We start from the raw sequence: 15,416 nt of genomic DNA, 5'->3' as shown, positions 1-15,416 counted from the left end.
GTAGGTCTAAAAACCCCCTAGCCTCCCATAAACCCTAGTTTTGGAACCCCAACTCCTTACCCACATCCCTCCTTCGATTTTAGCCTAAAGAACACCCAAAAGCCCTTAAAAACTGCTTCAAAATCCGCAACAAACTTGAAGAGTCTAGATCCAAAAATAAGAGATACCTTGCCTCGAAGATCCGAAATCAAATCCGGAGACAGAACGAAGCAAGGGAGTCAAGGAGCTGTTTTGTCGGATCTGAGGGAACAAAATCTTTGCTATCGGAAAGTATAATAATTTTTATTATTATTTTTATCTAGGTTTTAGCAATGTAATTTATTTGGGAGGTTAGTAGAGACCAGCTTTGGCTGGGCGGGGTTGGTGCCTAACACCTTCCAACCCCGTAACATAATCCCCGAATTCAGTTCTTTTCTCGATTTTAGATTAGTTGTTTATCCGTTTAGAGTCATTTATCGGTTCCTAGACCGTAATAACTAGGTGGCGACTCCCAAACCTCGAGGGTTAAAAGCGGATCCGCGCACCCCGCAAATCGAGGGCGCTTTCAGTGGCGACTCCACTGGGGAAGTTGAGGATTAGACTTGAAAAATCCCAAGTCTAGCTTTCAGCGCCAATGACCTAGTTTTTTGTTCTAGTTTATTTTATTTAATTCTTAGTTAGTTTCTTTTTATTATTTGTTTATTATTTTTGGTACATCATTAATTATCTGATTCTACTCGGAGCACTTTGATCTAACATGTTAATCTTTATGATCCGATCAAGGATCATTCGGGGTGACCCTAAAATAATACAAGATTTTGAAAGGTTTTCTTCTTAAGGATGACTTAATGATTGTTGAGCATAGGGAGTTTTTTTTTTTTTTTTTTTTATTTTATTTCTATTTATTTTAATTTTTTTTAGGCACAAATAAAAGTTTTGTTTATTTCTTAGAGTATGCAGGTTGTTCCTTAACATTTTTTTAAATAAAAAAAAAAAAAAAAAAATTCGCCGTGCTGTTGAGAACAGCAGCCATCTTCCATTCGTTTTTAGTGGGGTGTCCCCAGTAAAAACCTTTTTTTGATGATCGAATTTTTAATGTCTTAATGAGGGTTGTGGTGTGTTTTAAGTAAAAACGTTATTTTGTTTTTTAAAAGTTTTTTTTTATTTCTGTTTTTCAAGTTGTCTTCTTCCCCAATTCTTCCCATCGATTCAAAAGAGACTAGAGGCATTCCGATCGGTTTAATACCCTTAACACTCAAGGGGTTTTTTCGATTCATTCTGAGGAAGCGATACAGAGATGGGGATCATCGGTTTCTCTTAAAACCGATTTAATCTAAGTAAAACCATTAGAGACCGATCGTCTCTATCGAAGCAAAAATGAACTTGCTGGTTCTTCAACGGAAAACCCTTAGTTCTTAGGTTATTAAGTTGTTAAGGTGGGATTTTGAGGATCAAAATCGGAGAAGATCCAAGTTCAAATCTGCCGATTCAAAACCCCTGACGAGACTCACCTGAATTTGACGTTAAGGAGCGTCGATTGCAAAGGGTTTCGGGTGAGGTAATTTTGGTTGGTTCTGTTTTGTGTTTCGATCCTTTCTAATCTAGTTGTTCCTCGACAAGAGTCCTTTCAAATCCATGTTCGTAGGGATGGACCCTTCAATGTTGGATAAAGACTAAGAAAGAAGGGGAAGAAGGCGAAGAAGAGAAGAAACGATCTGGGTTTGTATCTCGGTTACGATTCAACGACGTCAAAGGTTGTGGCCGATCTAGATCTAGATTCATCTTTAGTCCCTGACGATGAACAATTTTTTTCTTCTTTAACATTGAATTTTTAGATCTAGAACATTGGTTCCAAGATCGGATCGATTACCTCATGATTTCGGTTTGAATAGTCGATCTGAATCGGATGAGTTCCTTCACGGTTTTGATGCTGAATCAACGAAATGTACTGATTTGATCTGGAACGATAGTCTTGATGTTGATCGGCAATGTGTTCTGGTATGGACAGTTTGCTCATATGAGTCGAACTGATAGCACAATCGTGTGTTCGGTTTGATTTTTTGATTTACCTAAAAAATGGGTATTTAATTGACAAATTTGGTGCTGATTTACCCAAAAAGAATGGGTGTTTAATTGACAGATTTGTTTCTGATTTATCGAAAAAAGAATGGGGATTTAATTGACAGATTTATTTCTGATTTGCCGGGAAAAAATGGGTATTTAATTGACAGATTTAGTGCTACGTTTGAAAAAAATAATAAGAAATTTTGCTTCATCGAGTCTGTTCATTAACAAAGTTTTGGAGTGGACCCGCATCTTTTGAAATAAATTACGTACGATACCCTTTGTTCTTTGGCCATTGTAGAAAAGGAACATTGTGAATAATTAAGAATTTATTATATAATGTGGGTCCATTTCATGACTTGGTAAGTGGGGAAATTTTTGTTACGTGAAGAAGTTTCCAAACTTCAACAGCAGAGGACATTTGAAGTAAGGCTAGCCTTAATAATTAGTAGGATTTCTTTTTTATTAGGGGATATTGAGAAAATCACGTGGCACCTGAAAAAGAAAATTTTAGATTCAATATCATGAGTTTGTGGAGGAAGAAATTTTAAGAGTTTCCCTTAAAGATTTTGAAAAAATTTGAAAATTTTTAATCATGGTAATCATACATTTTCAAAAGTTTGGGTCTAAGCTTGAAAAAGAAGGGAATTTATTTTTTTGAATTTTTATTTTTCAATCCAACGCTTTTTACGGGAAACATAGAAGGTAAGGTTGTGGTATTGATGTGCCGATGTGATGGTCCACGTAAACTCAATAACCGTTAGTAAGGTTTCCAATCTTACTTCGTTAGTGAAGATAGCTTATCTTCTTATTCACAAATCTATTGTGTAACAAATTTCATAAAAAAGAAAATTTTCTTATGCCTTAACGATTGATTGATGATGGATATTATTTCGCGTTATTGATCACCTTGCTCCTGTTTGCACTATCCTGATTGATTGCTTGTATGATATGCTTGTGATATCCATGCCTTAAGCTTGATCTTGATACTTTGGATATTTATGATGTATGATCCTATTTTTCTAATGTTCATATTTTAATGATGTGATCAGGCCCATTGGCCCATTTGTTTGGAAAATGCCCCGGGCACACCCCACCCTGTTTTACACACACCACATGCACGTTTACTGTTTTACCCACTTACACATCCCATATAGCCAACGTGGTACTAGTGCGTGGCCCGGTCTCTTCGAAGATGCGACGTCATTCATGAAAATCACAACTCCAGTCACGTACCTTAGGGTATATCAAACTGGGGCATCGATACCGTCTGATCAGGTGATTCTGAGAAGTATATTGATGCACCCAGGCTGGAGCGACCTGAGCCTTTGACCTATTGTTAGCCACACAGTCACATGTCCCGATTGCCAACGTAGTACTAGTACGTGGTCCGTCCCTCGTGGGATGCCAAACCATTTATGAAAGCTACAACCCTTGACTCGTACCCATAGGTATGTAAAAGATACTCTAAGTATATCAATTGCACTTCTTGGTCAAAATCGGTGCCTAAGCAAGATCTTGCCCCGCTGTACCCTACTGTACGAGGGGGATAGACTACGTCTATTCTAGACGAGAGGTATTTAAGTGGGCCCTTGCTCAGCATTGTGCGCCACCTCTCAACTGGAGATCGAACTGGCTGTTTTTGGCTTCAGAGAAGTGAGTTGAGGTTTTAGATTATCACCTATACGGTATATCAAACCAAGTCACCACGTATCGAGAGGTATATAGGTGTATTTGGGCAAGGGTGACCAGATAAAAATGTATTGCACGTAGTAAGCTTAGAGTCTAGAAACCTTCCCTGTAGGTCACGACTCGAACCTATCGTGGGTGTTCCCGGGTTGTTCATTGAATGAAATCTTATGAGACTTTGCGATTGATATGAATGTATGTGTAATGATGAGATCAGGAATGCATGGTTGTCCTCAAGGATCAAAAATTTTGTTTTGGAAATTAAAATGGGTGCACCGACCCAATAAAGAATCCATCATTTTACAATAATGACCCAGTCCATTTCGATCCAACAATTATGATGGGCCGAGCCATTTAAATTCAAATGGAAATTAAATTATGTTCTAAATTCGGATTCCAACCCATCTTCAAAGAAGAAAAATGGTTTACAAAATGAAAGTATTTTCCAGAAGTGAAAGATTTTCCAAAAGGAAATGTTTTCCCAAAAAAAAGGTTTTCTAAAAGAAAATATTTTCTAAAAAAAAGAAGAGGAAGAAAAATATTTTTCAAAAAAAAAATAATTTACAAAAGATCTATTTTTGCATGAAAAATTATTGAAATTAGATTTGTGAAAATTATTATTCAATAAAACCAAAAAAATTTCAATAATTTTCAAGAGTGCAACATAATTATTTTTCTTCTGAATAATCATTGAATGGATGAATTTTTTTATGGATTGGTGCACAAAATTCAATAAAATCTCAGGGTTCATTTAAAATGTTATCAAGGGGGTGACACTGAAATTGGTTAAATTCACCTTCAAAGAGGTTTAAAGATTATCATTGTATCTAAGCTCAATCGTCCATCGTCTAGCTAGGGTTGTAAATCCGGTCAGTTAGAGTAAACGTTAATATCAAGTCAACAGTCAGAAATGACCTCAAAATTTCTCAACATCATCCAATTGTTCTTTGAAGATCATAGTGCTTCAATCCTACCGGTTGTAAGCAATGTCTCAGTCCTCAGTCCTAATCAAGCCTGTTGTGGGTAGTTGTATTGAGTTTTCATGAGTTATTTGAGTTAGCTCGAGTCCAATTTTTCAATGTCATATTTTCTTTAGATCGAGTCTACTCTTTTTCTACTGAGTCAAGTTAATTTGTCAAGTCTATAGAGGTGTCTGTCGCCCCTTCTGAATTTGATTGGATAAAGAAAATTTTTGAATACCTCGAGCGCATTGACGAATTAACTTATAATCTAGCTTCAAGGATATATTTTTCTCCTGAACAAGAAGATAAGAGTCGGGCTCAAGAAAGCAAAGGTCATTGACCTCGGAACAGAAATAAATTCCTAAAGAGATTCAAATAGAAACCATCCTATCCCTAGAGGAACACAAGGGGATAATGAATTTTCTCAGAATTTTCAAAAGACTTGTTCAACATGGAATAGATGCTCGCTTGATGAGATGAAAATATCGATAGAGATGTTATAAAATATATCAGTACTATCCTCACTACATATTGAGTTGTAAATCACATATTATCCGTCAATATGGGGGTACCATTTGAACTGATCCCCGATGATGGGTTATAATTCAAAGTCAAGGATTACCCTGTGTTCAAAGTTCAAAATCTCACACCATAAATCATCTCCGTACCGCCCTCAGACTAACGGAGCAGTTAAAGCAGCTAATAAGAATATTAAAACTATCCTCAGGAAAATGTGTCAATCACATCGAGATTGGTCAGAAATACTGCCATTCGCATTATAGGCATATCGAACCTCAATTCGATCCTCCACTGGAGCTACTCCCTATTCCTTAGTGTATGGCATGGAAGTAGTCTTGCCAGTTGAAATGGAGATTCCATCTCTCAGGATTTTGTTAGAAAGTCAGTTGTCAGAAGCAGATTGGGTTCGCCAACGGTATGAAGAATTGAATTTGATCGAAGAAAAATGACTAAGAGCATTGTACCACGTGCAAGCTTATCAAAGAAGAGTCGCCCGTGCGTTTGACAAGAAAATCAAGGCCCGTCACTTACAAGTCGGGGATTTAGTACTCAAAGAGAACAGGGCACCTATTTTTGATCCCAGGGGGAAGTTCAAACCAAATTGGGGAGGTCCGTTCATCGTCAAAGAAATATTACCAGGAAAAGCTGTCAGACTTCAAGATCATGATGGAATCGAATTACCAGAACCAACCAACCTTGACCAAATCAAACGGTACTACATTTAAGGAGGCCATTTTTGGCCGAATCAATTTCCCTGCTACCCAGTTCATTATCTCCTTTCTCAGCCCTTTGCAGTCTTTTCAAAAAAAAAATATTGTGCCTTTTATTTCTTAGCCTGATCACCTAACCTAGGGGAGGGAAGATTCGAACTACGTTTTGGTCTGATCCCAAAATTCTGGGGTACGTAGGCAACCTGAGAAGTTACTTCAAGCCCGACCACATCAAAATAAAAAAAATATATAGATTCCCCGACAAAGAAAAAATCTAAAAAGAAATAATTCAAAAAAAAAAAAATTATCAAAGTGGGAAAGAAAATTCAAGAAAAAAGAAAATAATTTAAAAGGAAATGTCACACAAGGGGCATTTGGGTTTTTGAGCCTCAAAATCCCTTTCTTTTTATACCCAGTCCTAAGCTTACCCATGAAAGTCCTCCTAAGTACCGTGCGAGAAGTCAAGGAAGATAGCAAAGTATGATCAGACAGCAACTCCAGAAGTTCAGAGGAGAAGAAAAAGATAAAAAATGATGAAGCCTGCTAAGTTGAAAACCCGAAAATGGCGACTTAGGCAAAAATTAAGGCAAGCTCGCAAGGTTGAAAATCTGAAAGGACAACTTTGGCAACAATCAGAGCAAAGAAAAAAAGAGAAGAGCTCGCTAGATCGAAAACCTGAAAAGACGATCTAGGTAAAAGCTAGAGCAAGCTTGCTAGATTGGAAACCTGAAAAGGCGATCTAGGCAAAAGTTATAGCAACAAAGAAAAACAGAAGAAAATCCCAAGCTGAGAGCGATCCGAGCTAAAACATCAGAAGTCCGAATAATCAAGTTCAATACTTAGTTTAAACCAGGCATAGACTCAGAAGCCACAAGTATCTTGTTTACGATCGATCTGAAAATGTTTACTTCCCCGAGTGAACCAATGGAGAAAAGGGTGAATTCTATGATGAGTCCTAAAAGGAAATATTTTGTTCTCTTGAGCCTGACTCAAAATCTTTAATAAAATTAATCAAAATTAAAAGTTGAATCTTTATTGCGCTTGTGGTAATCAAATATTTCAAACCTTCATACAAGGGGCATTTTCTTTCTTGTAACTTTCCCCCTTATACTAAGGGCATTTTTTTAATTTTTGCATGATGTGTTCAATTATCTTCAATGCCACGTACATTGTCAAACTAGGGGCATTTTGTCTTCGAGCAATGTTAATCCTAAAAAAATAATAGGAACCCCAAACTTAAGGTTACCCTCTTGATAACAGTTTTTTCGAAAAACTTTTGAGGTTCAAAAGAAATAAAAACTCAGGTTTTAAATTCATAAAACTTTTTGATAAATCCTTGAGGTTCAAACAAAAGCATTTTGGATCTCACATAGGAAATATGACATTCTTTCGTTCTCTAGATTCTTTTCCAGATCCAATCATTCTTGGAATCGATCATTTCTCTTCCAGATTCATTCTCTTCCAGATTTATTCGTTCTCCGATTCGTTCTAATCAGTTTTCTCCAAAGTCGTTCATTCTTTTCCAAAATTCATTCATTCCTCTACCAGTTTTGCTCAGTTACCGCCAAGGGTTATCTTGGATTTTGCTCAGTTTTCACCAAGGGTTATCTTGGATTTTGCTCAGATGCCGCCGAGGGTTTTCTCGGAACTATGCTCAGTTACCGCCGAGGGTTTTCTCGGAATTATGCTCAGATGCCGCCGAGGGTTTTCTAGGAACTATGCTCAGATGCCACCAAGGGTTTTCTCGGAACTATGCTCAGATGCCGCCTAGGGTTTTCTCGGAATTATGCTCAGATGTCGCCGCGGGATTTCTCGGAACTATGCTTAGATGCCGCTGAGGGTTTTCTCGGAACTATGCTCAGATGCCGCCGAAAGTTTTCTCGGAACTATGCTCAGTTACCGCCGAGGGTTTTCTCGGAACTATGCTCAGATGCTGCCAAGGGTTTTCTTGGAATTATGCTCAGGTGCCACCAAGGGTTTTCTTGGAATTATTCTCAGATGCCGCCGAGGGCTTTCTCGGAACTATGCTCAGATGCTGCCAAGGGTATTCTTGGAATTATGCTCAGATGCCGCCGAAGGTTTTCTCGGAACTATGCCCAGATGCCGCCAAGGATTTTCTTGGAATTATGCTCAGTTACCGCCGAGGGTTTTCTCAGAATTTTGCTCAGTTTATGCTCAGTTTATATTCAAATTATGCTCAGTTTATACTCAAATTATGCTAAAATTATACTCAGATTTTTACTCAGTTTCACACAGTGCACACACTTGCACATTTGCACTTTTTAGTCAGGAAGAATTCTTTAAAATTCAAGGATCTGACACCGTCAGTGAGAGTTTGCGCTCAAGGACCTGACAACCTTTTAATTCGGGGAGAGTTTTACCCTCAAGGATCCGAACACCCTGATGAATTGCTAAATCAGGCTGCAAAATGAACTGTCACTAGCTTTGGCATTCGGATATCGCACTATCTACCAAAGTAGATTTGCTATCTAGTTTGCTTCAACCCTCTGCCAAAGAGGGGCATCTGTAGACACCTCATTTTTGCATCCGCCTGATTAATCAACTCGTCAACCCGATCGCAATGATTCCCAATGATGGATGTGTATTCCATTGCTTTATTTTGTTACCAGATATGTTTCAGAAATCCGGATGAGGTATCTCGAATTAACAAAACCTTAGAAACTACGTTACGCTAAGAAAATACGACCCTAGAAACATAGAAATCATCATCTTGCAGACCCAAAAAGAAGTTTCACGATAAAAATCACTAAAAATTGACCAAATTACCAAAATACCCCTAACATCAAAACAACCCTAGAGCCTACGTTATGATTAGAAAAACTCATTCAAACACATAAAACAACAAATCGGAACCAAATGAATCATTTCACCAATTTTAACAGAATTTGACAAAATTACGAAAATGCCCCTCATAAAGTTCATGATCATTTCACACAAAAAATTTCATAAATGACACAAACTAATATTTCCATTGAATTCCTTACGAAAAATCGATTCTAAAACATCCTAGAACATTAAAAACCGACTTAAAACGTGAAAAGTCCTCTCTGGGGGCAAAACGGTAATTTCACAATTTTCATAATTAAAATTTTCAAAATTAATAAATAAAACATTAAATAATTAAAGTGAAACATTGATGAAATTAATTTAAAATTTTGAATTAAAAAAATCGATCAATCGGACTTTCAAGTAAAATTGTTGAGGGTTCGTGAGATATTTCTTTAAGGACCCCTCCATTTGGGGGTCCAAAGAATTAAAGATATTTTAGAGGGGGTTCTCCAAAAATTAAAAGTAAATCAAGCAAGACTAAAGTCAAGGTATTAAAGTCAATCAAGTGAAACTGAAGTCAAAATTAAAGTCAATTAAACAAGACTGAAGTCAAGATATTAAAAGTCAATCAATTAAAACTAAAGTCAAAATATTAAAAGTCAAAATCATAATAGAATTCTAATTAAATAATAACTCTATCTAATAGAGTTCTAACTAAAAAATAATTCTACCTAAAATAATTCTAATTAAAACACAATTCTACTTAAAACAATTTTAACTAAAACACAACTCTAATTAAAAGAACTCTAATTAAATATTAACTCTATCCAAATCAACCCCTAAAAAAAATCTATAAATAGAGGTGCTCACACCCTATTTTCGTATCAAATCATAAACCCTAAGAGAAGTAGGTCTAAAAACCCCCTAGCCTCCCATAAACCCTAGTTTTGGAACCCCAACTCCTTACCTAACATCCCTCCTTCGATTTTAGCCTAAAGAACACCCAAAAGCCCTTAAAAAATGCTTCAAAATCCGCAACAAACTTGAAGAGTCTAGATCCAAAAATAAGGAGATACCTTACCTCGAAGATCCGAAATCAAATCCGGAGACAGAACGAAGCAAGGGAGTACGGTACAAGGAGCTATTTTTGCCGGATCTGAGGGAACAAAATCTTTGCTATCGGAAAGGTATAATTTTTATTATTTATTTTTATCTAGGTTTTAGCAATGTAATTTATTTGGGAGGTTAGTAGAGACCAACTTTGGCCGGGCGGGGTTAGTGCCTAACACCTTCCAACCCCGTAACATAATCCCCGAATTTAGTTCTTTTCTCGATTTTAGATTAGTTGTTTATTCGTTTAGAGTCATTTATCGGTTCCTAAACCGTAATAACTAGGTGGCGACTCCCAAACCTCGAGGGTCAAAAGTGGATCCGCGCACCCCGCGGATCGAGGGCGCTTTCACCTAACCCTTCTGTTCTACCCAAGATTGACTTCAAGGGATACTCTATGATTACTTAGACCCTGTATGCTTGAAAATATGGCCATAGTCGTAGAGTTGTGTAAACTAGAGCCAGTCCCATCTTCTCAATCCTTGAGTATCGAGTCTATGCGTTAGTGAAGATTTTGCTCAAGAATGTTGTCCCTGTTCTAACTAGGATTGAGCTAAGCATGAACTCAGAAATTTCCATGTAGAGCCCGAGTTCCTCCCCAACCTCTGGTTTAGAGAGTATAGGCTAAGTACCTCTTTAGTTCAACAAAGGCACGTTCACATTCCTCTGTCCATTCAAACATTATGTTCTTCCACAACAACCAATACAATGGTATGCACTTGTTAGAAGACCTGGATATAAACTCATTAAGAGTTGCTACCCTTCCAACTAACTTTTGAACCTACTTCTACGTCTTCGATGAGGGCATCTCAAGTAGTGTTTTAATTTGGTATGGGTTAGCTTTTATCTTTCTTTTCATGACCAAGTACCCTAGGAACTTTCCTGATATCAATACGAAAGTATACTTTTTCGGGTTGAGTTTCAATCTTTCCTTCCTTATCTGTGAGAAAACTTTCTCCAAGTTTGCAACATGATCTTCCTTCTTCTCATTCTTTACTAGTAAGTCATCAATGTAGACCTTTACAATTTTCCCTAGAAAATCTCTGAAGAGATTTGTCATTAGCCTCTAATAGGTTGCCTATGCATTCTTCAAGCCCAAGAAAATGACTTTATAACAATAAAACCCCTACTCGATGATGAAGTTTGTCTTCTATTGGTCTTTAAGGCTGAACTGAATTTGATTATAGCCAAAATAGCCATCCATAAAGGATAACATCTCATGGCCTAAAATGGCATCTACCAACTAATCGATTATTGGCATTGGGAAGCTATCCTTCGAGTAAACCTTATTAAGATTTGTGAAGTCGATACAAACTCTAACCTTTACATTCTTCTTTAGTATTGCCACTACATTCGTTATTCAATTTGGGAACTGCACTTCCTTGATAAACCTGGCCTTGATTAGTTTGTTCACCTCTTCATTTACTACTTCCCTAAGGTGTGGTGCCAGTCTTCTCAGTTTCTACTTTACTGGTCTCATACATGGCTCAATATTTAAGTGATGGCAGATTACTTCAAGGCTGATTCCATGCATCTCTTCTATCGACCAAGCGAAAACATCTTTATTCCTTCTCAAACAATCTGTCAGATCCCTCAACTCTTCCAAATCTAATTTTTTTCCCTAATCTAATTTGTTATCATACCCATATATCCACCATTTAAATGTTCTCCAGGCATTGGGGTCCACTTTGTTAAATTTTTCCGCACTATAATTATTATTGCTAGGTTTTTTCTTCAAATCCCTCTTCTTGACCCAACGTGCATACCTAGGCTACCATTTGATCTCCCTTTGATGTCCCACATCTACTGTAATGTTGGGAACCTCAAAATTTCATAGTATGTTGAGGGGACAACCCTCATCTCATGCGTCCACCGTCTTCTTAGAATGCCATTGTAAGGAGAGCTTGCTTCGATGACCATAAATCTAGTCATCAAAGTCACATACCCTGCCTACACGAGGAAGACTATCTCATCCCAAGACTGACTTGCTCTTCCATCAAATCTGATCAAAGGGGCACCTACTTGGTTAGCACACTCCTACTCAGGCCTATCTTCTGAAAGGTTGAAGTTTGTAGGATGTCGACAGAGCTACTGCTATCAATCAGAACCCTCTTGAGAGTAAAGGTGCCGACCTAAAGGATTACCACCAGTGCATCATAATGTAGCCTCACCATGCCTTCCAAGTCCTTCCAGTGCCACTGTTTAATCACTAAGTGTTTCAATCTACTTTCTAGGTCCGTTTTTGGTTATGTAAACGTACGCGAAATGATCTGCCCACCGTCTCTTTATTCTCCCAACAATCTTGTTGTGCCTTGACCTCTTGGGTTCCTATTTTAGTACAATGTGAATTCCAACTGCCCTTTTGTCCTGCCCTTCAACATGAGGTTGCTTTTGCCTCTGATTCCTATCTCGAGGATGGTTTGCCTTTTTCTCCTTAATAGATCTCTTAGTAAGCCCTGCTCTGTCAATCTATATAGCATACCTCTCAGAACTTGATATATGTTAGTAGTATGAGCCCATGCCTTATAGTACTCATAGTACATTTCATCCTACTTCATCTAATCTCGATGAAACGGTGTTAGCCACTCAAAATAAGACTTATTTACAATGAGGGGTAGGATCTCATTAGGAGGGGCATGGGAAAATACATCCCATCTTTGTTTTGCCATCTACCTTACTTAGGCTGCATTTTCCTCTTCTACTATTGTAGCTATTGTTGCTTGCTAGGCTTAACCATAATATATATTACTTTACTTTTTTCGATTATATTTCGAGGGCCATGCTCTAGTCGGATATACTTCTCTGTTCTCTAAAACAATTTGCTTAACGCTTTTGGCATCCTCTTTATGAGAGACTTATAAAACCTTGAGCCAGATGGCAAAGAGTTCCTGAATGCCACTACTACATTCTTTTCGTTATAACTTTTCAGGGCCATTGTCCCTTTCCTAAATCTCCTTGTGAATTCTCTAAGACTCTCTCCTTGTTGCATGCTCATGCTGACTAGAGTGTTCACGTCTTCACCAACCTTTCTACTGCCAATGTAGCACGTCACAAAGGCAGTACAAAGTTCCTCAAAAGAAGCTATTGATCCACTTGGCAGCTTATGGAACCAAGTCAAGGTGTTTTCCTATATATTGGAAGGAAAAGTCTGCACACCAAGCCTTCATTTCCCTCTTATAGTGCGAGCATCTGTTGAAAGTGGAACAAGTGATTGACTAGATCCTTCATTCTAGAATAAAAAGTGAAACGTAGTGGTACAAATTTTTTTAGGATTTCTTCCGCTAAGATCTCAATCCTAAAAGGCAATATCTGAATTCCCCTAACGGTTTGAACGGCCAAGACGCCTATATCCGCACTTCTCATTGTCTATTTTACCTTTGGATCATATCATTGATCTTCTTTCTTGTCAAACCCATAACGGGCTGAACTCGTGTTGTTGTGGTAGTCGCAATTGCAATGATTTCCCTCATACTTAGGTTTCGCGAATAAGAACTGGCTTCTGTACTCTGATCATGTTTACCCCCAAGAGGAGGTGGGGGATCTTTCGTATCTTGCCTCTCTTTTTTCTCATTTTTTATTCGTTGACTCAGATTTCGATTTTGTCCTACCAAGTCGTCTATCTTCTTCTGCATCTCATTTTGTTGTTATCTCATACCTTCTAGCATAGTCAAGAGATTTGCGTCCGTAGTTGGTGTAGCGGGTGGAAAAGCATTGACTTCAGCTGTTCTAGTGGATCTCACCATTGTTTCAGCTGAAATCAATTTACTGTGATGATTCCCACGGATGGTATCAAATTTTTAGGGGTGGAATCTGGTGAAACTTTGATAGACTCTGCCCTACTGATCCAAAGCTGCTCCCTCGTCCATCCTATTAGCTCTAGTGTGGTACCGACTAAGAATTATCTGATGCTCAAGTTAGAATTGTAGAAAAACAACAATAAGAACTCTCTCTCTCCTCAATCGACCAAAAAGATCTACTAACCTCTGTTAATTCCTCCATGTATAAATCATTTCTCCAAATCATGGTTTCCCCTTTCATCGGGATGTGATCATAGAGAATCCCTTAATTACAAGGATCCTAAACAAAATTGGGATATCTGAGATTGAGTCCACGATTCCTCGGAGATCTCCTCCGAGATTTCTGGACTTGATACGTGTAAATCAGGATTACACAAATACTCAAACTAGGCCTACCTTGTCAGGCAAGGTAGGTCTCCATTAATGTTGTCCTGCCCTACCAACCAAGCTAGACATCTTTTCCTTGGTATGTCCTGCTGTTGGATAGGGTCGGATGTATTGGCATACACAACATACCACTTAATCGGCTTGGACATGTGTATGGTTTGGATAACACATCGTTATTATCCTCTCCCCTAAAGAGGAATTCGAACTCAAGGCTTTCGCTTCCTGAGGCATGGTCTTGGCTATCTCACAAATGCTTGAGTTTGGTTTATCAAACTTGTAAATATGAAGAAGCAAACTAAAGACATTGGAGATTGATGAACTCTTCAATTTTACAATACATTTTAGTTTTTATTATATAATATAATACATTTACCTACATATATTATACATATATAAAATGTAGGGGAAATTATCAAATAAAATCTAAAAAAATTATTACAAAAAAAAGTAATACATTTTTATAATTATCAAATTGGCACTTGAAGTATTGATTTTATTTATTTTTTAAATAAAATAAAATTTTGGCACTTAAAGTGCCAATTTAAAATATAAAAAAAATTCAAATTTCAATATTAAAAAAAAAAAAATTGCAAAATTTTTTGGCCTACATCTTATTACGTGTTGGCTCATAGCCCAACAAATGTTTGACATGTGGCACAATGAATTTTATTTTTAAATTTGGGTGCTCGGTGGTCGTTTATTTTCAAACTCAAAAATTAATATTTTTTTAATATTTTCATGAAATCTAAAAGGTTGTGTTTATGGATTGTCAATGTGATAATCAATGTGGGCCCAACGACCCTTTCTAAGATTTGAAATCTAAACAATAAATATGTGGGCAGTGGACAAGAGAGCTATTGCTGATGTCATTGCACCACATATCAAATGTTTGTTGGGCTGTGAACCAACACGTAATAGGTTGTGCATAAAAAAAATTAGTATTTCTCTTTTGTATTTTTAAGTATTGAAATTTATCGAAATTTGAAATTTTTTTTTTTTTTAAATTCGACACTTTAATGCTGAAATTTTATTTTATTTTATTTTTAAAAAACATTAGGCATGTCAAGTGCCTATCAGATAAGGGTTTGGGATGCCACAAGTTGAGCCCCAGGACCCTTAGTTAGGGTGAAATCCGTACTAACTTAGTAAGGCTAGTTATACTCAAATATTTATAAATATGTGGTCCAACGGAATGTGCCACGTGAGCAGAATACAGGACCTTCACGTGTATCTAGTGACGTGCGGAAATCACGGGGCGGAAATCTTGGCAATAGTGCTGGAGGAATGTAATGTAATAACCAAGGGCTACTTTTCTTACAACCTTTTGTCTTTTATTTTTTATTATTATTTTAATTAAAGTATTATAATACTTTTTCTTTTGGTCGGTCAAAGTTGGCTTTTCCTCTTTA

This window comes from Akebia trifoliata, chromosome 13, assembly GCF_017979445.1.
Source record: "Akebia trifoliata isolate Shusen 1 chromosome 13, ASM1797944v1, whole genome shotgun sequence".
Lineage (NCBI taxonomy): Eukaryota > Viridiplantae > Streptophyta > Magnoliopsida > Ranunculales > Lardizabalaceae > Akebia > Akebia trifoliata.
Note: the sequence above shows the minus strand (reverse complement) of the source record.